This window comes from Xenopus tropicalis, chromosome 7 (assembly GCF_000004195.4).
Source record: "Xenopus tropicalis strain Nigerian chromosome 7, UCB_Xtro_10.0, whole genome shotgun sequence".
Taxonomy (NCBI): Eukaryota; Metazoa; Chordata; class Amphibia; order Anura; family Pipidae; genus Xenopus; species Xenopus tropicalis.
In genome coordinates this window covers 8322279-8344279 of record NC_030683.2, presented here as the reverse complement: position 1 = coordinate 8344279, position 22001 = coordinate 8322279, and the positions used below count along the sequence as shown (strand labels likewise).

General features: G+C 50.0%; 2 long non-coding RNA genes across 3 annotated transcripts; both read left to right on the top strand.

The window, feature by feature from the left end:
- The first annotated feature begins 1317 nt into the window (after nt 1-1317).
- Nucleotides 1318-3032, top strand: LOC116412064. Its single transcript, XR_004223519.1, has 2 exons — nt 1318-1636; nt 2016-3032. It is a non-coding gene; the product is annotated as an uncharacterized LOC116412064 (long non-coding RNA).
- Nucleotides 3033-6805: 3773 nt separating this feature from the next.
- Nucleotides 6806-18125, top strand: LOC101733476. 2 transcript variants are annotated; one of them, XR_004223508.1, is made up of 4 exons: nt 6806-6893; nt 9251-9385; nt 16361-16446; nt 17901-18125. It is a non-coding gene; the product is annotated as an uncharacterized LOC101733476 (long non-coding RNA). The 2 variants fall into 2 exon arrangements; XR_004223507.1 differs by lacking the exon at nt 6806-6893 and adding an exon at nt 7015-7236.
- The last annotated feature ends 3876 nt before the right edge of the window (nt 18126-22001 follow it).

The following is a 22001-nucleotide window of genomic DNA, read 5'->3' as shown; positions in this document are numbered from 1 at the left end:
ACCAGTACCAGTTAGTAGGGTACCAGTACCAGGGGCAGTACCAGTTAGTAGGGTACCAGTACCAGTACCAGTTAGTAGGGTACCAGTACCAGTGCCAGTTAGTAGGGTACCAGTACCAGGGACAGTGCCAGTTAGTAGGGTACCAGTACCAGGGACAGTGCCAGTTAGTAGGGTACCAGTAATGGCTGGGGGATATTATTGCTGGGTAAATGCCCTGGAGGAATGGGTGTTGAAGCAGTGTATGGGGGGGTCACTGAAGGGCAATTAATAGAAAAGGAATTTTACCCTAGAGGGGCCCCACAGGCACCAAACTGAGTATCTGTATTGTACTATGTAATCAGTATGGCAGCGCTGCCCACAGTGCCTTTTGAGCCCTGAGCCAATCAGATTTCAGCTCTTAGCTCAAAATCTGGTTGGCTGATGACCCCCATCAGTACGTACCCCCATAAGCCCCTGTGTGACCCAGGATGGGCCACTATTCTACTGGGATCCAAGTCATTAGCCCAGGGCTGCTGTATGTGGGAACTGGCACTCAGTTATATATATATATATCAGTTATAATAACTGCACCAGTCGCCCTAGCAACGCAAAGATCTCATAAAAACCAAACCAACTGCAAATACAGAGCCGGTCTCTCCGTACGGCCCCCAGCCGCCCCCTGCTGGCAACAAGGGGAACTATTCTGGAAGGAAAAATCATAATCATCATAATGCGGGATTCCAAGTGTCTTACATGTATGAAATGTGTCTTTTGGGGGGTTCCAGACCCAGATTGTTATAGTTAATAGTTTTCCACAGCTTGGCAGGGGTAGGCAAATGCTTACAGACACGCTTTTTCCAAACAGTTTTGGATTTTCACAATGCTTTTTATTTTCTTATAACTAAAATGCCTATTATATCGCCATCTAGTGGCTAGCAAAATATTTACATATAACTACGAGATATAAATAAAATATCTATATATAACTAAAGTTTGTATTATGTCGCCATCTAGTGGCCTAATAAAATATCTACATATAACTAAAATACGTAGTATGTCTCCATCTAGTGGTCAATAATACATATACTTAATATACGTAGTATATCCATCTAGTGGTCAATAAAAAAATCTACATATAATTATTATACATACTGTGTCGCCATCTAGTGGCCAAAACAATATCCGCATAGGTATAAAATTCTTATTAAGGAGCTAATGGGTTATTTTTAGTTATACAGTAAAGGAACAGTGTGAGTCCAACTCATAGCCCCCTGTGAAGCCGGTCAGGGAGGCTTAGGCAGTGTGGGGCCCCTTCACCCTCAAGTCCGGTAGAGCAATGAATGCAAGAATTTGGTTGCCGTGGGTTACTGCCCATTGCCGTATTTGCCCGGTGAGCCCCACTGACAGCTTTTGGCACAATGAACTGAATTTCCCTTATACCCTAAAGAGGCCGAATGCTTCTCCCAATAGTCACGCAAAGGTTGCTGGGAGTTGTAGGGATAAACGCCATTTCTCCGTGTAACATCTCACTCCCCGGACAGATTATTTCTACTGCTGGAACACCTTTGTGGGGAGCCGGGAGCGGCGCTTTGAAGCTTGGGACGGACTGCACGAGAACTTGGTCCGGCTGGCGCGGAAACTCCGGCGCATATTGCAGGTAACGCACGGGGGGGGCCCATATAGATATATCTAATATAATGTAAATATATCTAATATAAAGCACAAGGAATCATGGGAAAGGAACAGGGGTACAATGGTGGATCCCCTGGGTGCTGGGGGCCCTGAAGCTATAAGGAGCCCTATGAGCCCTATATATATATATGTATATTATATATATTCCCTAAGTGTAATGGGGCCCTACAGGGATTTAGCTGGGGGCCCTACAGGGATTTAGCTGGGGGCCCTACAGGGATTTAGCTGGGGGCCCAGGAGCTACAAGGGATCAAACTAAAAGGAAACCAGTTTCATTCATTCCTCTCCCCTTCGTTTGGGTGGAATTCAGTATAATTTGGTAAAGGCCACACTTTCTATTGCAGCCGCCGTACGACATGGAGGATCTACGGGACGTGTTTGAGCTCCTTGGGCTCTGAAGGTTCCGGTCCCAGACGCCACGAGAGCCAATCAGACTCACCCAGGGTCCCGCTGTTTATTCCCTGTTCTACCCTTACGGGTTCCCTGGGTCGGTACCGGTCCGACTGTACATTTGCCCCACAAACTGTATATAATCCCTTGTGTGTATTTGTGCCGTTGGCGCAGGATTTGTACATTTTTATTTGCGCCACTTAGTCTGACGCTTTAGGGTTCCAGCTAATATGGCGGCCAAGTTCCAATTCCGCCCTTGGGTCCTGGCATTCCTGGGAATGGAACCCCCCCCCTGACTAGCAGTTTTCAGCCTAGAAACACTAAAATGTGCATTTTGGGCAAAGTGCCTGCCCCAAGCTGTGATGGGAGGGTTCCTTTTATATTAATGCCAGGAGAAATGGGGGGTATCAGGTACAGGAAGCCATACAGGTAGCCATACAGGAAGCCATACAGGAAGCCATACAGGAAGCCATACAGGTAGCCATACAGGTAGCGCATATGTATGTATTATTTATGTGTTCATATTACAATACAGTAACAGTAGGGAAATACAGCAATCAGTAAATCTATAGCGTTCCAAGGGTTAAGTGGCACAGGCTGAGAGACGCAGGGGGTTCTGGGAAGCCCGGGGAGGCGCAAGTGGAACTGCACGGTGGGTCATTAAGGGGTTAAACTTTTGCACCTGATACCCCAGTGCATGCCCATTGGAGCAGAGCTCTGTAAAGTCCCATTTCTCCATTCAGAGCACAGACTGTGAGCATTAACCCCTACCCCACCCAAGAGTCGGTTCTTGTGTCATTGTCCCCATCCCAGAAGCAGTCCCTGTCAGTATGTGTTTATATAATCAGTACCGGCCCGGTACCCTGAGCCCAAACACCCCCCGGGGGCTCTATGGATGGGGGGGTTGGGGGATGATACTGATATGACTGGGCTGCACAGAGGGATGTTGCTAATAAAGACATTTAATACAAGGTAAAGGAGTGTTTGTATGTTTATGGCAGACTCGGTACCATGGGAATTGGGGCACAGAACTCTGTGGGACTTTATTTAGCCGGTGCTGCAGGCCCACGTCTGACACCCTAAGGGGCTCTGGGGTGTTTGTGCCCACACTTGGGGGTACAGAGGGGCAAATGGATCTCAAGAGAATCACACAATTGCCCAGCAGGTCTGGGGTGCCTGGGGCAGGGCACTGGGGGGCACTGGGATACATTGCTAAGGTACAGATACTGGGTGCTGTGTACTGTCTGTCTGTTTATTAAACTATCTGTCTGTATCTATCTGTCTGTCTGTCTGTCTGTCTGTATGTATGTATGTAGTGGGTACAAGATCAGAGCACACACTCATCCCATTCTGCCAGCACCCATGTATCCTTCTGCCAGCACCCATTATATATGTCTCTCCCCATTATACCCCCATGTCTCTCCCCATTATACCCCCCGCCTGTCTCTCCCCATTATACCCCCTGCCCGTCTCTCCCCATTATACCCCCTGCCCGTCTCTCCCCATTATACCCCCTGCCCGTCTCTCCCCATTATACCCCCTGCCCGTCTCTCCCCATTATACCCCCTGCCCGTCTCTCCCCATTATATCCCATGCCCGTCTCTCCCCATTATACCCCATGCCCGTCTCTCCCCATTATACCCCTGCCCGTCTCTCCCCATTATACCCCCTGCCCGTCTCTCCCCATTATACCCCCTGCCCGTCTCTCCCCATTATACCCCCTGCCCGTCTCTCCCCATTATACCCCCTGCCCGTCTCTCCCCATTATACCCCATGCCCGTCTCTCCCCATTATACCCCCTGCCCGTCTCTCCCCATTATACCCCCCATGTCTCTCCCCATTATACCACAAGTATAGACGAAAGACTTTACTTGACAAAGGGGTTATGTTGCCCCCGAAACGTTGCATTTCCGCAATAAAGTATTTAGAGGGGCTAGTCCCGCTTGTAGCTCTTGAGTGCCATTGCTTTTTTCGATTTCTCCCCATTATACCCCCCGCCTGTCTCTCCCCATTATACCCCCCGCCCGTCTCTCCCATTATACCCCCCGCCCGTCTCTCCCCATTATACCCCCTGCCCGTCTCTCCCCATTATACCCCCTGCCCGTCTCTCCCCATTATATCCCATGCCCGTCTCTCCCCATTATACCCCATGCCCGTCTCTCCCCATTATACCCCATGCCCGTCTCTCCCCATTATACCCCCTGCCCGTCTCTCCCCATTATACCCCCTGCCCGTCTCTCCCCATTATACCCCTGCCCGTCTCTCCCCATTATACCCCCCATGTCTCTCCCCATTATACCCCCTGCCCGTCTCTCCCCATTATATCCATGCCCGTCTCTCCCCATTATACCCCCGCCTGTCTCTCCCCATTATACCGCCCATGTCTCTCCCCATTATACCCCCTGCCTGTCTCTCCCCATTATACCCCATTATACCCCCCCATGTCTCTCCCCATTATACCCCCCATGTCTCTCCCCATTATACCCCTGCCTGTCTCTCCCCATTATACCCCCTGCCCGTCTCTCCCCATTATACCCCCTGCCCGTCTCTCCCCATTATAACCCCTGCCTGTCTCTCCCCATTATACCCCCTGCCTGTCTCTCCCCATTATACCCCCCATGTCTCTCCCCATTATACCCCCTGCCTGTCTCTCCCCATTATACCCCCTGCCTGTATCTCCCCATTAAACCCCCTGCCCGTCTCTCCCCATTAAACCCCCTGCCCGTCTCTCCCCATTATACCCCCTGCCCGTCTCTCCCCATTATAACCCCTGCCCGTCTCTCCCCATTATACCCCTGCCCGTCTCTCCCCATTATACCTCCTGCCCGTCTCTCCCCATTATACCTCCTGCCCGTCTCTCCCCATTATACCCCCTGCCCGTCTCTCCCCATTATACCTCCTGCCCGTCTCTCCCCATTATACCTCCTGCCCGTCTCTCCCCATTATACCCCCTGCCCGTCTCTCCCCATTATACCCCCCATGTCTCTCCCCATTATACCCCCTGCCCGTCTCTCCCCATTATACCCCCCATGTCTCTCCCCATTATACCCCCTGCCCGTCTCTCCCCATTATACCCCCCATGTCTCTCCCCATTATACCCCCATGTCTCTCCCCATTATACCCCCTGCCTGTCTCTCCCCATTATACCCCTGCCTGTCTCTCCCCATTATACCCCCTGCCTGTCTCTCCCCATTATACCCCCTGTCTCTCCCCATTATCCCCATTCTCCCCATTATACCCCCCATGTCTCTCCCCCATTATACCCCCTGCCTGTCTCTCCCCATTATACCCCCTGCCTGTCTCTCCCCATTATACCCCCCATGTCTCTCCCCATTATACCCCCGCCTGTCTCTCCCCATTATACCCCCCATGTCTCTCCCCATTATACCCCTGCCTGTCTCTCCCCATTATACCCCCTGCCCGTCTCTCCCCATTATACCCCCTGCCCGTCTCTCCCCATTATACCCCCTGCCCGTCTCTCCCCATTATACCCCCTGCCCGTCTCTCCCCATTATACCCCCTGCCTGTCTCCCCCATTATACCCCCATGTCTCTCCCCATTATACCCCCTGCCCGTCTCTCCCCATTATACCCCCTGCCCGTCTCTCCCCATTATACCCCCTGCCGGTCTCTCCCCATTATACCCCCTGCCCGTCTCTCCCCATTATACCCCCTGCCCGTCTCTCCCCATTATACCCCCTGCCCGTCTCTCCCCATTATAACCCCTGCCTGTCTCTCCCCATTATACCCCCTGCCCGTCTCTCCCATTATACCCCCTGCCTGTCTCTCCCCATTATACCCCCTGCCCGTCTCTCCCCATTATACCCCCTGCCCGTCTCTCCCCATTATACCCCCTGCCTGTCTCTCCCCATTATACCCCTGCCCGTCTCTCCCCATTATACCCCCTGCCCGTCTCTCCCCATTATAACCCCTGCCCGTCTCTCCCCATTATACCCCCTGCCTGTCTCTCCCCATTATACCCCCTGCCTGTCTCTCCCCATTATACCCCCTGCCTGTCTCTCCCCATTATACCCCCCATGTCTCTCCCCATTATACCCCCTGCCCGTCTCTCCCCATTATACCCCCTGCCCGTCTCTCCCCATTATACCCCCTGCCCGTCTCTCCCCATTATAACCCCTGCCCGTCTCTCCCCATTATACCCCCTGCCTGTCTCTCCCCATTATACCCCCTGCCTGTCTCTCCCCATTATACCCCCTGCCTGTCTCTCCCCATTATACCCCCCATGTCTCTCCCCATTATACCCCCTGCCCGTCTCTCCCCATTATACCCCCTGCCCGTCTCTCCCCATTATACCCCCTGCCTGTCTCTCCCCATTATACCCCCTGCCTGTCTCTCCCCATTATACCCCTCCCCTGCCTGTCTCTCCCCATTATACCCCCTGCCCGTCTCTCCCCATTATACCCCCCATGTCTCTCCCCCAATATAACTTGTGCGCCCCCCACCTGTCTCCCAAACTTCCCTCCCAGACTCCTCCCCACGCTGCTCCCTATGCCCCACACTCCTTTCCTCTCCCCCCCGTACCAAGGAATATGGACAGAATTAGTCTCAAAGCCGGCTCCTCCGCCACTAGATACAACACTGAATCCCCGGTCGCCGCCATCTTCCCTCTCCCTGCCAGGCCTGCCTCGGACCCGGAGCCCCCTCACACAGGCCACGCCCAGCCAGGATGGCTCCCGCATAACCACGCCCAGCTCCCCGCTGGTTGGCTTGGCGAAAATGTGGAGCACGGATGGGCGTGGCGCTATCCTAAACAGCTTGATCCTGAGAGCCGCTCTGATTGGCTGCTGTGCGCTGGGGTTACAAGCGGTCGGTGTGAGTGGCAAGCTGGATTTGGGGAGAGACCTGGGCGCTGCGGCTGTTATTTGTTTGGGGGGGGGGGGGGGGGGGGGGGGACAGCGGCATCAAATAATTATATAAAATCTTGCCCGGCCGCGTCTACTTCCTTGTGCCTGACGTCATCACGCACGTCGTTACGTGTCAGTGGGCGCGGTCTCGCAAAACTTGTTATTGGGAGTGGCGTACAGAAAATAGAAACTGCGCCATCAGGAGCAATGCGCGTTCATGTGGATTTGGCGGGCTGCCTGGCTGCAGCGGGCACTCTCACAGCGCTGGGCCCACACTGCTCCCCTGGGTACTTTATCCCTCAGTTCAGTCGGTAGGTTACATTCAGTATAATAATAATGCTACTGAGCTGCCAGCCAATGGAATGACAGGAACCGAACTGATTTTAAACAAAAACTTAAAAAAAGAAAAAATAATTGTGGGGGTTTATTTGATATTATGTAACGGTACAGTCACACACGGACCCGGGCTTCTGGCTGCTGATATAAAGCTGTTGCTGAACTTGAACAACACGCACAGCCCTATGCCGTAATGGTAACTCCTCTCCCCGTATGTGGCCAGTGGCTGTAATGTTCTAACCAGCTGCCTGTTAGTAACTGGGTGGCACCCTGGGGGTGAGGGTGAGGGTGCCAGTCTGTAAGCGGCTCCCCCCCCCCCCCAGTGAGTTTTGATTTTCCTTCTCCTTTAAGGACATTCAGTTACACTAAAGGGGAGCTGTGAGTGTATCCTCTTTAGAGATATGTGGGGAAATTATACAGATATACAGTAACATAATACTTTAGGTTTAAAAAGACATAAATCCATCAGGTTCAGCCATAATGCCTGTATAACCTGCCTAACTGTTACTGTTGTATCAGCCAGTACCACTGATTCAGGGGGGGGTATCCCACAACTTCCCAGCTCCCCCTGTAACTCCCCTTCCTTGTACCTATCTAATGTATCAGCCAGTACCACTGATTCAGGGGGGGATCCCACAACTTCCCAGCCCCCCTGTAACTCCCCTTCCTTGTACCTATCTAATGTATCAGCCAGTACCACTGATTCAGGGGGGGATCCCACAACTTCCCAGCTCCCCCTGTAACTCCCCTTCCTTGTACCTATCTAATGTATCAGCCAGTACCACTGATTCAGGGGGGATCCCACAACTTCCCAGCCCCCCTGTAACTCCCCTTCCTTGTACCTATCTAATGTATCAGCCAGTACCACTGATTCAGGGGGGATCCCACAACTTCCCAGCTGCCCCTGTAACTCCCCTTCCTTGTACCTATCTAATGTATCAGCCAGTACCACTGATTCACGGGGGGGATCCCACAACTTCCCAGCTCCCCCTGTAACTCCCCTTCCTTGTACCTATCTAATGTATCAGCCAGTTACCACTGATTCAGGGGGGGATCCCACAACTTCCCAGCTCCCCCTGTAACTCCCCTTCCTTGTACCTATCTAATGTATCAGCCAGTACCACTGATTCAGGGGGGGATCCCACAACTTCCCAGCTCCCCCTGTAACTCCCCTTCCTTGTACCTATCTAATGTATCAGCCAGTACCACTGATTCAGGGGGGGGAATCCCACAACTTCCCAGCTGCCCCTGTAACTCCCCTTCCTTGTACCTATCTAATGTATCAGCCAGTACCACTGATTCAGGGGGGGATCCCACAACTTCCCAGCTCCCCCTGTAACTCCCCTTCCTTGTACCTATCTAATGTATCAGCCAGTACCACTGATTCAGGGGGGGATCCCACAACTTCCCAGCTCTCCCTGTAACTCCCCTTCCTTGTACCTATCTAATGTATCAGCCAATACCACTGATTCAGGGGGGGGATCCCACAACTTCCCAGCTCCCCCTGTAACTCCCCTTCCTTGTACCTATCTAATGTATCAGCCAGTACCACTGATTCAGGGGGGATCCCACAACTTCCCAGCTCTCCCTGTAACTCCCCTTCCTTGTAGCTATCTAATGTTTTATTAGGCAAACATTATTTTTTGGGTGTACTTGTCCTTTAATCCCATGATATCCTTTGCTCAGATCATGCTGAAACAATCCTTTTGCTTTATAGCTGTACTGGTTCATAGAGAAGGTACTAATGTGGCTGCACCCAGAGCCATGGCGCTGCTGCATACCGGCACATATTGTAGCAGTTTTGCCCTGAAATCTGCTCCGTGTGCCTGCGCCTCCCCCCACGGCTCCGGGAACAGAAGGGATTTTGCGCATAGGGGTGCGGTTCCGCTCATAGTAACCCCTCGTGTCCATTGTGTAGCTGCACGGGTTTAATGTTAATCATTATATTAACTCTCTATATTTAACCCTATGTGTATTTGTGCCCCTCAGGATGCTGGGAGGGATGCACCACAAAGATGCGCTGCAGCGGCTGCCGGTTACTCTGCTTCATGATATGATCATCGAGGGACTGAACATCTCGTGCCCAGTGGCATTCTGACTCCCATCATGCACAGTACCATCATGGTGAGAGGGGCTGCAGGCTAAAGCACACAATATACGGCTCATCCCAATATGCACTGTACCCCCTTTATGCCTCTCATCCCTCCTAATAACGAGCAACTGGATCCACATGGAACAGACCCCCCAAGTGAGCATTTTGCCACCAAAGTCTGTCTGTCTGAATCCCTATGTGCCATAGTTTTATTGTATCTCTCTGTACAGGCTATGAGCAAACTTAGGGGGCTGTTCCTGCTGAATTGTGCTTAGTACAGGGGAATCCCTATGTGCCATAGTTTTATGGTATATCTCTGTACAGGCTATGAGCAAACTTAGGGGGCGGTTCCTGCTGAATTGTGCTTAGTACAGGGGAATTCCTTTGCTTCCATAATTATATGGTATCTCTCTGTACAGGCTATGAGTAAACTTAGGGGGCTGTTCCTGCTGAATTGTGCTTAGTACAGGGGAATCCCTATGTGCCATAGTTATATGGTATCTCTCTATACAGGCTATGAGCAAACTTAGGGGGCTGTTCCTGCTTAATTGTGCTCAGTACAGAGACTGGGTGGGTATCACGGATGGGCATGTATATATATATATAGGGTCAGTGTTTATAGATGGGGGGGAGGGAGTGTGGGGCATAGGGAGCAGCGTGGGGAGGAGTCTGGGAGGGAAGTTTGGGAGATGTTGGGGGGCGCACAAGTTATATTGGGGGAGAGACAGGCAGGGGGTATAATGGGGAGAGACAGGCAGGGGGTATAATGGGGAGAGACAGGCAGGGGGTATAATGGGGAGAGACAGGCAGGGGTTATAATGGGGAGAGACAGGCAGGGGTTATAATGGGGAGAGACAGGCAGGGGGTATAATGGGGAGAGACAGGCGGGGGGTATAATGGGGAGAGACAGGGCGGGGGGGTATAATGGGGAGAGACGGGCAGGGGTATAATGGGGGAGAGACGGGCAGGGGGTATAATGGGGAGAGACGGGCAGGGGGTATAATGGGGAGAGACGGGCAGGGGTATAATGGGGAGAGACGGGCAGGGGGTATAATGGGGAGAGACGGGCAGGGGGTATAATGGGGAGAGACGGGTAGGGGTATAATGGGGAGAGACGGGTCAGGGGGTATAATGGGAGAGACACGAGGGGTATAATGGGGAGAGACGGGCAGGGGTATAATGGGGAGAGACGGGCAGGGGGTATAATGGGGAGAGACGGGCAGGGGGTATAATGGGGAGAGACGGCAGGGGGTATAATGGGGAGAGACGGGCAGGGGGTATAATGGGAGAGACGGGCAGGGGTATAATGGGGAGAGACATGGGGGTATAATGGGGAGAGACATGGGGGTATTAATGGGGAGAGACGGGCAGGGGTATAATGGGGGAGACGGGCAGGGGTATAATGGGGAGATACATGGGGGTATAATGGGGAGAGACATGGGGGTATAATGGGGAGAGACGGGCAGGGGTATAATGGGGAGAGACATGGGGGTATAATGGGGAGAGACGGGCAGGGGGTATAATGGGGAGAGACAGGCAGGGGGTATAATGGGGAGAGACAGGCAGGGGTATAATGGGGAGAGACATGGGGGGTATAATGGGGAGAGACGGGCAGGGGGTATAATGGGGAGAGACAGGTAGGGGGTATAATGGGGAGAGACGGGCAGGGGTATAATGGGGAGAGACAGGTAGGGGGTATAATGGGGAGAGACGGGCAGGGGGTATAATGGGGAGAGACACGAGGGGTATAATGGGGAGAGACGGGCAGGGGGTATAATGGGGAAGAGACGGGCAGGGGGTATAATGGGAGAGACGGGCAGGGGGGGTATAATGGGGAGAGACATGGGGAGTATAATGGGGAGAGACGGGCAGGGGGTATAATGGGGAGAGACGGGCAGGGGGTATAATGGGGGAGAGACGGGGCAGGGGGTATAATGGGGAGAGACATAAGCGCTGTATATAAAGTGGGAGAGAGATGGGGGCTTAGAGAGGGAACATGGAGTTGGGAGATATATAGAGTTGGGGGAAAGAGAGTGGGGAAAGTCAAAAGATATAATAGGGATATACAGTACATGAGTGATATGTATAGGTTTGGGGAGAAATATAGGAAATATAGGTGCTGTTAGAATAGGAACATAATGGGGAGAGACAAGAGTGACACAGAAGGAAAAGATATAATGGGTGCCGGCAGAAGGATACATGGGTGCCGCAGAAGGATACATGGTGCCGGCAGAAGGATACATGGGTGCCGGCAGAAGGATACAGGGTGCGGCAGAAGGATACATGGGTGCCGGCAGAAGGATACATGGGTGCCGGCAGAAGGATACATGGTGCCGGCAGAAGGATACATGGGTGCCGGCAGAAGGATACATGGGTGCTGGCAGAATGGTGAGGATTTAATAGATTTGATGAGGAGCAGAATAAGATTGTTGGAGATGCTTGAGGGTCGGGGGGTGGTACTGGGAATGCCGGGGGGCTGTAAGGTGCCACAGACAGTTACTATTTATTGGGCTGGGGGGGGCGTGTTTTTGCCTCTGCGGTACTGGGAATGCCAGGGGGGGCTGTAAGGTGCCACAGACAGTCACTATTTATTGGGCTGGGCGGGGGGCTGTTTTGTGCCTCTGGGTACTGGAATGCCAGGGGGGCTGTAGGTGCCACAGACAGTCACTATTTATTGGGTGGGGGGGCTGTTTGTGCCTCTGGTACTGGGAATGCCAGGGGGGCTGTAAGGTGCACAGACAGTCACTATTTATTGGGGCTGGGGGGCTGTTTGTGCCTCTGGGTATCTGGGAATGCCAGGGGGGCTGTAAGGTGCCCACAGGACAGTTACTATTTATTGGCGGGGGGGGGGCTGTTTGTGCCTCTGGGTACTGGGAATGCCAGGGGGCTGTAAGGTGCCACAGACACTCACTATTATTGGGCTGGGGGGCTGTTTGTGCCTCTGGGTACTGGGAATGCCCGGGGGGGCTGTAAGGTGCCACAGGACAGTCACTATTTATTGGGCTGGGGGGGGGCTATTTGTGCCTCTGGGTACTGGGAATGCCAGGGGGCTGTAAGGTGCCACAGGACAGTCACTATTTATTGGGCTGGGGGGGGGGCTGTTTGTGCCCTCTGGGTACTGGGAATGCCCGGGGGGCTGTAAGCGGTGCCACAGACAGTCACTATTTTATTGGGCTGGGGGGGGGGGGCTATTTGTGCCTCTGGGTACTGGGAATGCCAGGGGGGCTGTAAGGTGCCACAGACAGTCACATTTATTGGGCTGGGGGGGGGGCTGTTTGTGCCTCTGGGTACTGGAATGCCAGGGGGGCTGTAAGGTGCCACAGACAGTCACTATTTATTGGGCTGGGGGGGCTGTTTGTGCCTCTGGGTATTGGGAATGCCAGGGGGGCTGTAAGGTGCCACAGTCACTATTTATTGGGGCTGGGGGGGGCTGTTGTGTGCCTCTGGGTACTGGGAATGCCTGGGGGCTGTAAGGTGCCACAGACAGTCACTATTTATTGGGCTGGGGGGGGCTATTTGTGCCTCTGGGTACTGGGAATGCCAGGGGGGCTGTAGAGGTGCCACAGACAGTCACTATTTATTGGGCTGGGGGGGGGCTGTTTGTGCCTCTGGGTACTGGGAATGCCAGGGGGCTGTAAGGTGCCACAGACAGTCACTATTTATTGGGCTGGGGGGGGCTGTTTGTGCCTCTGGGTATTGGGGAATGCAGGGGGGCTGTAAGGTGCCACAGTCCACTATTTATTGGGCTGGGGGGGCTGTTGTGGCCTCTGGGTACTGGGAATGCCTGGGGGCTGTAAGGTGCCACAGACAGTCACTATTTATTGGGCTGGGGGGGGCTATTTGTGCCTCTGGGTACTGGGAATGCCAGGGGGGCTGTAAGGTGCCACAGACAGTCACTATTATTGGGCTGGGGGGGGCTTTTTGTGCCTCTGGGTACTGGGAATGGCCAGGGGGCTGTAAGGTGCCTCTGGGGTACTGGGAATGCCAGGGGGCTGTAAGGTTCCACATTTATTGGGCTGGGGGGTAATGTCAGGTGATGTCTCTGGGAGGGTCGGTGGCTCCCGTGTGTGCGCCATGGAGAGTTTAGTGCCATATTTGCTGCTTATGGGAAAAGGGGTGGGAAGAGCGGTCCGGCTTGTGTGTGTTTGTGTGGTGGGGGCCTGTGTGTGTAGGAGCAGGACATTGTTATTAACTTGTAATTAAAAAGCACAAGAGAACAAATCTTCACTTTTAAAAGTTGGGTACTGGGGTGTGTATCCTGCCCCCTGTATGCGGGAGGAAGGGTTCAGTATAGTGTTGGGGGGCGGGGGGGTTGGTTACTCTGTGAATTGCCCCTGTCCTGTCGGTGGCAGAGTTGTGGTTTGTACTCTGTATGAGGGCGGGGAAGAGGCCTATATTCTGGAGGGGGTGTGGCCTCTCCCACCTATAGGGGTAAGGGAGAGTGTCTATTCTAATTGGAGGGAGGGTCCCTGTCTCATGTTGGGCAGGGTAAGGGGTGTGCATGTAGCTAGAGGTGTGTCCTACATGTGGGGGTTAGGGCGAGTGTCCTGCTTTTGGGGGTGTATGGGGGGCAGAGTGTCTTTCTCCATTGGATAAGGAGGGGGAGTGTCCTACCCTGTGCATGGGTGGGGGAGGGCTGGGGATGTGCCATATTTCTATGTGGCAGTGGATTTGGGGGTTCCTGGCCATGTCTCCTGCATGTTGGGTGACATTAAGGACCAATCCTGATTCAATGTTGTTGGGGGGCGCGTATTCTTCTACAAGTCATGGGGCTAGGGTGCTGTGTCTCCTTAGGGTGCAACTGGGCTACCAGAGTGCCATTGCCTCCTCCTATACCATTAGCACTCTGTATGGAATTGCTGTGAGAGTGGGCCTAGGTAAAAAAATAAATACCGGCCTTCCTATATGTTAATCTAATTTTTCTATTAATCCCATTGGGGTAAAGCATTGCTTTTACTGGTCAAGCCAGTAATTACTCTCCAGGCGGCAACCCTCGCCCTAGGGGCCCATTCCCCCATCCTCTGTATGAGGGTGACAGTAGGGGGCTTTTGTTGGGTGAGGGGGGGACATGTCTCCTGTGTTGGAAGGGGGGCAGTGGGGTATGTATGTGGGGGGCAGGGGGAATGGGCAGTTTGCAAGCCTTTAATAGGCACAACATTGTTATATTGTTATAACATTCATACAAATTGCACCGGTGGTTTCATCTTTCTTTTTCCCATGTTTTATTCAATTTGCTCATAGATTGAGATATGTGTTTTATGAACTTAACATTAATTTCCTGCCGCGAACATGCTGTGTCAGTAGCACCTTCCAGATCACTGGCTCGTGTTTAAAGGGAATATTGTCATGGGAAGCCATGTATGTTACAAACCCATCAGTTTATAGAGCTGCCTGGCTTAGAAATATAAGCTTTATGTAGTATTTCCGTATGTGATACACTGCATGTTTCCTCCCTGCCTTTTATATTGTGTGTGAAATAGTTTCAGCCGTGTCTCTGTTGTGCATCACTCATTGTACAGATGCTTGGGATACGTTGGCGCCGGTGTGTAGCCGCTCTAGCATGGGCTAAAGTAATGTAGTGTTGATGGTTTGATGTAGTGAGGCGGCAGGGAAAGGGATATCTAAAGGTCCCATACACGGGCCGATAGTAGCCTCCGATATGGGTCCTTGGAGCGATTGGGCAGCTAATGGGCCAGTGTATGGGCACTTCCGACCCCCATCGGGCTCGTTGGTGCGGCCCCCGGACTGACTTTACCTATGCCCGTCATTATAATTGGGCCAAACAATCGAATGACCTTGGATTCTCCCAATATCGCCCACCCGTAAGTGGGATCTCATGGTGTATGGGGACCTTAAGAGAGCAGCTGCATTGTGTGATTGCCGCCATGTTATGTTTGCCTTTGTGTTTGTCACAGCAGCAAAATAAAACAACAAATACCTGATGTTCCTTTGCACTTACCTGTTACAAAGTGTAAGTTATGATACATGAACGTACATTCAAAATGATGGATCTTCTTAAAAAGATAAACTGGGAACCCATGGGGTGCCCCCGTGTCCAGCAACAGCTTAAAGGGGATGCCCACCTTTGAGTTAACTTTTAGTGTGATGTAGAGAGTGACATTCTGAGACAATTTGCAATTGGTCTTTATTTTTTATTATTTGTAATATTTTTTTTTTTTTTCATTTTCAGTTCAGCAGCTCTCCAGTTTGGAGTTTCAGCAGCTATTTGGTTGCTAGGGTCCAAGTTACCTTAGCAGCCAGGAATTGGTTTGGAAGAGAGGCTGAAATATGAATAGGGGAGGGGCTGATAGCAAAGAAAGTTACAACAAGTAATAATAACAAAACTGGAGCCTCACAGAGCAATAGTTTTTTGCTGCCGGGGTCAGTGACCCCCATTTGAAAATTGCAAAGACTTGGAAGAAGAAGGCGACAAATAATTAAAAAACTATAACAAACAAATAAATAATGAAGACCAATTGAAAAGTTCCTTGGAATTTCCATTCTATAATATAATGAAAGTTTACTTGTTGCTTTGGGAGTCTGGTTTTTTTTTTGGTCTTGCAGCTTTAAAGAAACTCCCAAGGGCCAAGTTACACTGGTCAAAATCCAGTTGTACCAGGGCAGGGAACTGTTAGCGCTGAACTCTTACAATTCAGTTTTGATGGGGCCGGCGGCACTGTAGGACAGGAACCAATCCGCTGCTAGACTGACCTGATAGGGAACTGAAGTCTGTCTGTGTGACTTCAGTGCTATGATTCTGGCAGGAGCCGTTAGGACACGCCCACCCCTCATTTGAAACACAGACACACATTTCATTTTTAGCCTAAAATGCAACCAGCATCATATATTATTCATTGTTGCCTACAAGGCTGGGGAAGTTCTCACTGGCTAAATGCTTTACAGTATTCCTGTACGTGTAAGAATCCTTCTTTGTATAAATTATGGAACCTTTCACCTCATTGTAACATTTCTTCTCTTCTTCCCTTCTCTCTCGGCTGAATCTCAAGGAGAACACATTTATATCCCACGGGTGTATCAAACACAATGGGAATAGAGACACCAAGTGACAGAAATGCTAATGTAGCTAATGTAGGTAAGTATTTATACAATTAGCCCGTTAAAGGGCAAGTTCAGTGTTATGTTTATTCTGGAGGCCTAACCATTGCAACCAGATTCTTTGTGGCTGGCTGATCAGAACTCATTTATTCATGGTTGCATTGGCTTCCTACACCATTGTGACATTATAGCTGTTAGGTGAGCACCCCCTAAAGGGCCCCTATATTTTATTTTCTGTTTAAGCTGCTTTGTTTAGAGACAGGATTTTATATAGGCAATTCACCAGCCCTCAGCAAGGGAAATTAGCACTGGTGGCACGCATAGTACTGGCTTTTGCCTGTGGGCAAGAATAACGTTTGCTGTGGCTAAACTTGGAAATACATCTGGGTACACCAAGAATGTGTCCTGATAGAATTGGTTACACTAGTCTGAATACTGGTGAGGCAGGCTGCACTAGCATGCGTTCCACTGGTCCTGGGTACACTGGCAGCTCAACCATTCATATTGTTGGATGGGGGTGCATTTACCATGCATACTACTGCATTTGGATAAGGTAAATGGGCATATTGATGGTGCACTGGGCTTATATACTACACATACTGTTGGCTCTGGGTACCCTGGGCATATATACTACACATACTGTTGGCTCTGGGTACCCTGGGCATATATACTACACATACTGTTGGCTCTGGGTTCACTGGGCATATATACTACACATACTGTTGGCTCTGGGTGCACTGGGCTTATATACTACACATACTGTTGGCTCTGGGTGCACTGGGCATATATACTACACATACTGTTGGCTCTGGGTGCACTGGGCTTATATACTACACATACTGTTGGCTCTGGGTGCACTGGGCATATATACTACACATACTGTTGGCTCTGGGTGCACATATACTACACATACTGTTGGCTCTGGGTACCCTGGGCTTATATACTACACATACTGTTGGCTCTGGGTGCACTGGGCATATATACTACACATACTGTTGGCTCTGGGTGCACTGGGCTTATATACTACACATACTGTTGGCTCTGGGTGCACTGGGCATATATAGTACACATACTGTTGGCTCTGGGTGCACTTGGCTTATATACTACACATACTGTTGGCTCTGGGTACCCTGGGCATATATACTACACATACTGTTGGCTCTGGGTGCACTGGGCATATATACTACACATACTGATGGCTCTGGTTGCACGGGTAGGTATGCCGGCTATGCATATTGTTGGATATAAGGTCAGTGGGCAGGCATACTGATGGATGTGTGTACCTTAAGCTGAATAGCGCTAGTTGGTGTATGCTGTTAGTTTTGGGAGGCATATATACAATAGGCTTTGCTTGCAGTGCAGATTCATGACAATGAGTCTGGCCCATTCATACTGGCTACACAAGGGAAACACTATGAACTCCACTGTTTGCTGGCTTAGGGCACTAAAATAACTAAATAACCATATAAAACCCTTTTATTTTTTTAATAGAGTCTGATTCTGAACTAAGTGGAGCAGAGCAAAACAAATATGAAGAAAATGGAAATGTGGCAGAATCTTCTATTACTGAAGCCAGACTTCACTCCAAAGCAAAGCGCCGCCTGAGGAAGAATTCCCCCCGGGACTCGGGGAGAGGCGAGTTCGGGGGAGTTCCAGAAATCTGTCTTGCCCTGCCCCCGCCTTTCCCTGGTAGGGAGCAGAAGTTTTCTCTGGAGCCTCTGGGGTAAAGAAGGGCCAGAACTAGGGTAACTAGGCAGAAAGGGTTTGTGTTGTGCCCCCCAAGTGTTGCCCCTAGGCACGTGCCCCTTGTGCCTTCCCCTAGTTCCGGCCCTGCCCATAGGCTTCTTTTCCCCCTGGTTCTCCCCTTTGTGGGTGGGAGAGATAGACAGACTGCAGCCCTGTTCAACATGAGCCAATGAATGGGGCTTGTACTGAACATTCCTTTTGCCTATATGAAGCCGCTTTCACTTTAGCACTTCCTTGATAAACCTATGTACAGTGGGCATGGAACTGTTCAGTAGCCTCTGGGGTTCATATTTAGGGGGTTTATATGGCTGCCTAACGGCCTGTAGGAGATAAGATGCTGCATAAGGGAAGTTTTGAGGTGATTTTTGGAAAAGTCATAAAACTTCCCCTCTGCCCCTCAACTTCTCCTCCACCCCTCAACCACATGAGCAGATAAACTGCCCGTTATGGGTTTGTGCCAATAACAAATGGCAGATCTATAGTGCAGCCAATTTTGCCATTATTATACCATTGCGCACCATATAATATTTATCCCATGGGAAATTCCGTAGGGCACATCTGTAACAGGCAGTGTAATACAGCAACTGAATTGATGACCTTTTTGGAGAAGCCCCTCCATTTTTTTCCACATTTGGGTTAGGGGGAATTTGTAGTTTTTGCAGATAAACAATAACTGTAGTGTTTTACTTATATGCTATATATCGGCTGTGTAAAATCCTGCCTGGAATTGAACCGGAGACCTGCAGGCTGCTGGGCAGTATCATTACCACTGCTCTATATGAGCTGACAGATCCTGGTTCCCTGCTGTGTAACCCGTGTATATACATGTAGGTAGGGTTAGTTGTGTATTTGGGTCTGACCCCTGCCTGTATCCTGACTCCGAGTGAACTCCGCCTGGACTGACCCCTTGCCTGTGTGACTTCTGGATCCTGATTCTGTACTGCGCTCCTGTTCCGGTTCTGACCCGGCCTGCCTGACACCGACCCAGTAATCTCCTCCAGTCCTTCTCTAACGATCTGGTACCCTTGCTTGCCCAGAACCTTTGCCTTGGTCCTCTCACTGTAAGACCTGGCGGCACCCGAGTAGCGGAGGGCTCCACCCGAAGCCAAAGGTGGCTGTTATAGGCAGAAGCGTGAGCCGTGACCGGGCCCTTGGCGATTGTTCTGGGTTTTGGGTTACCGATCGTGACAGCAGCTCACACACAAAATAGTAGATTTTTCTTTGTCATTAAGCAAGACGCACTGGTATCCAATCTACATCCGGCTAATGTCATTGTTTACAACTGCTGTATATTTAGATAATTCGGACATGGTCACTAAGACACACGCACACAGGTATTGGACAATAGTAATAAAACATATATTCATAGATAGATAACAGAGGAATATTATACAGCGGATAAAGCTAAAAGGCGGTTTAATATCAGACGAAAGTCCAAGATTTTCGTTAAGTCCACGTGGGGACACTGCCCAGATGGTATAACCTGCAGGCTTCCGGTTCATGTAAGGCAGGGTCACTATTATATATAATAAATATCACCATGTCCAGCTCAAACATCAACTCACCAAAAGTAGAACGCGCTCCAGGTCCATTTACTTGTTTTAAGCAACTTATCTATTGCCTTATGGTCTTGGAGCACAAAACGCGTAAGGCAATAGAGATGTTGCTTAAATAAAGTAAATTGTTTTTAAATTATTATTACGGTGACCTTTGTGGGTTTTCTCCTGTTTTGATGTTGAGGGACAAGGCCACGATTGCTTCATTTTGGGAAAATTGGAATTCTTTCGCCATACAGTGAAATGCGAGTAAACCATAGCCGGTATTCTAAAGTTTCTTGCCCTATTTTGGCCCAGTTTCCAAACGAGAATCTTTCACCTGAGATATGAGATTCATCTGATTGGATCATGTTGATGGGATGCGGCCATTGCGCCATGGACTGGATGAACAAGGCAATGCACTCTTTGCCCCGATAGGATCTTTAAACTTTCCTAATCCACATCTGCTCATGTATGTGGAGCCCCATACACAGACCAATAATCTGCTGATGCAGTCCGTTGGCAGATTTTATCAGCACTTTAAGGGCAGATCTGTGGCTCCCAATCCTTTCATTCAAGGAGTAGTAGTCTTGCCCACATATTACATGCCACATGGGCATGGCACAATATACACCACGTATGTGGCGGTGCATGTAAGTTTGTGTTGGATGTTACACAGTTTGCCTGTGTGGGGGAGATGGACAGTCTGTCCCTATGAGCATGGGCCTACAGATACCCTTCAGGCAGCTACAGCACGTCAGTTTTCATTATGCTGTAAGCCGATTGGCCTGTCCCCTATTGTAAAATCTCATGTTTTCCTCCATTGTACTGGAGTTTTATCTGGTCACTGTTAATACATGGGCTGAAACATTGGGAGTAGGCGATACCTCTGATAGTGGCTGGGCACCGGCAGCATGTTGATATTATGATCCATGGGTTTCCCAAATAAGTTTCGCTCACCCCCATCTGCATTTTAAAATTTTGAAAGGTCAGGAAACTCAATACAAACCCTTCCAAATAGCAGTCTGTGCACTGAAGGTATAAGATATATTATCAGAAGCCTTGCTAACAATATTTTCTTTCTCATACTGCAATATAATTAAGTTGGCAAAGAGGGCAGCGGGACAAATTGGGACTGATGAATAATATAAATATATATATTTATATTCTGACGTATGGGATTAGGTACAATAAATGTTACTAGCCGTGGGTCCATATTGGCCTAAGGCTAATGTCACACCAGGTACAGTATATATATTTATTTATTTTTTTTATTTTTAAAAAACTTTTTCATAACAATCATCAAAGTTGCTTATTACATATGGAAGTTGACATGTAATTATAACAGAATAATGATTATGTCTATTAAGATTCTCATTCATCCAGGCCATGATATACAGTTTCTAGTAGAATTAAGTCTAAAACAACTGGACTTTTCTGAGTTTTTCTTGAAAACGTTTCACCACTCATCCGAGTGGCTTCTTCAGTTCAAATGACTGGTAGGGAATTCCCTGGTATTTAAACCCTTGAGGGTAGTACAGACACGAACATCCAATCACAACAGTTCCATTGAACTTATTCAGTTAGGTGTTGGCTGGAACTGACAGGTGTAAGAAGGCATGATCCAGTCACAATGGTACCATGATTCTCAATGATGCATTGGTTAATCCTTCAAAGTACATGACGAAGTGTGAACTGTTGTAAAAACCGCCGGGGTAAGGATGTCAAAGCGGCATTGTGTGTTGATGACAAGCGGTGTCGCAGGCCCCCTCCTCTGTTCACGGATGGTTTTTCCAGGCTGGCATAAATGGCCTCTTTCAAACTATCTGTCCTTTTGGTCCAAAATATGCACGTTACTGTCCTCAAAAAAGTGTCCTTCTTCTTTCTTCTCTCTTGTTCTTCTTTGAGGTGTAGATAGACTGCTGAGTCTTGTCCTGAGGAGTTACCCCCCTTACGTTGTGCCAAGTCAGAGCACTCTTCACTACACTGGTCAGCATAGACCACATTACTTTTCATGAGCTAAAACAGAGCTCATGGTCTTCCCGCCCAAACCTGGCCCTCCTCCTCCTTTCACCATTACTATTGATGGCATGACCATCAACCCTGTAAATTCTGCACGCTGCCTTGGGGTTATCTTTGACCAGTCCCTCTCCTTCTCTAACCATATTAATAACACTGCCAAAACCTGCCGCTTTTTGCTCCGCAATATTGCCAAGATACGCCCCTTTCTTTCACAAGCAACAGCTAAAACACTAATTTATGCCCTTATCCTTTCCTGCTTAGATTACTGCAATCTCCTACTAACCGGCCT